Source organism: Triticum dicoccoides, chromosome 6A (assembly GCF_002162155.2).
Source record: "Triticum dicoccoides isolate Atlit2015 ecotype Zavitan chromosome 6A, WEW_v2.0, whole genome shotgun sequence".
In the NCBI taxonomy this organism is placed as follows: Eukaryota; Viridiplantae; Streptophyta; class Magnoliopsida; order Poales; family Poaceae; genus Triticum; species Triticum dicoccoides.
Window position 1 is genome coordinate 17,270,501 of NC_041390.1, and position 1,552 is coordinate 17,272,052.

The 1,552-nt window shown below is 46.3% G+C and overlaps 1 long non-coding RNA gene across 1 annotated transcript; it reads left to right on the top strand.

Annotated features, from left to right (window-relative positions):
- Positions 1 to 480: 480 nt before the first annotated feature.
- Positions 481 to 949, top strand: LOC119314461. Its single transcript, XR_005152322.1, has 2 exons — positions 481 to 578; positions 664 to 949. It is a non-coding gene; the product is annotated as an uncharacterized LOC119314461 (long non-coding RNA).
- The last annotated feature ends 603 nt before the right edge of the window (positions 950 to 1,552 follow it).

Below are 1,552 nucleotides of genomic sequence, written 5' to 3' on the forward strand. Positions count from 1 at the left end.
ACGTGCGACCAATCTACGGATCAGAGGGTTGTGGATGCGGCCATCTGCATCCATAGGCGTGTGTTGTGTGCAGGCTGGCGTTTCACCACACCAAACGAAGATATACTACTCCTACATGACATGCATGATACGTCCATTCATCCATGCCGTTAGGCGTTAGGTTACCAGCAAAGGCGCAATTGCCAAATCTCAGAGAGGCGGAAGGAGCCAGCGTCTCCGACGCAACCCGGCAATGGCGGAAACGGCTGCCAACACGCGTGCGACATGCACAGCTCCGAGGTCAGCGGAGGGGAGCGAGGCGTTGCGTCCCGCCATGGAAAACCCAGCTCGATCAGGAGCTTATATACGGCGGCCTACATGCATGGAAAACCCAGCTCGTGGGCTGATGGCAGGCCATGGAGAAGCTGCGGTGGTCCGCGGAGTCGTCGTCGCAGGGTGCGGTCCCGGAGCGGTTCCTCATGCGGCTGGCAGCGGCGTCCCCGACGCTGGTGTCGCTGCCCGTCATCAACCTCTCCCGCGGCCGCGACGATGTCCGCCAGGCCGTGCTCCACGCCGGCAAGGAGCTTGGCTTCTTCCAGGTACGCACATTTATCCAGCAAGAAGCTGCTGCCCCGTTCTATCGCAGTTCAAAAGGCTAATGATACTATTAGCGCCCTTTTGCAGGTAATTCATGCACGATTGACAACACGTACACAGGGCTGATATAGACTGTGCACTCTCTGCAATTAACGAAGCTAATGGTTTTATTAAAGGAAAATCATGAACATACCGGAGTTGATAAGATAATCATAGAGAACTAGGCTGTAGCCTAGTGGCAAGGGAGCATAGTGGCGTCTCCAGCAACTAGGGTTCGAGCCACATCGGGGACGAATTTCTGGTTTCTCACAAGGGATGCTTCTCCTATATCAATAAACCATGGGTGCTAGTGCCTATGAGTTTCTTTTTTTTTTTTGATAAGATAATCATAGAGTTAATTGGTGGTCACCCGCAAAAAAGAATGCCAGACATCAGTGAACGTCAGATTTTTAGATGTGGCAAATCAAATGTTTTTCATGATAAATTGTATTTGTAGGGGATGGCAAGTTTAGTTCACGAGCATGGTAAATCAGCCTCCGTTCATATTTTTGTCTGAAAGTTGCCTTGCTTGCAAACTAAATTTGGCATCCTCGCGCCAATATAAATTGCCAAAAAAATGTTTAACTTGTCATGCTAAAAATCTGACGTCAGACTTTTAGCATTTCTAAGAAAAGTTCATTAGTGGCCTTTCTAACTTAAATTTTCTTCCATTTATTATCTCTCCTAAGATCACATAATACTTGGGTAAAATATTTTGGCACTGTACCTCCTGTATCTCCTTTCTTTCCTTCTTTCGTTCTTTCTTTCTTTCTTTATTTATTTGGCAAAGAGACATGGGACCATATCAAGTATGAACATACATATGTCTAATTTTTATTGCTAAAAAGATCAAGTTCTCATTTGTTGCTAAAGTTAAGTTCTTATACATTCCTCTAGCATGTGAACTTTCCATAGATTATATAGACATCCCGTAAAA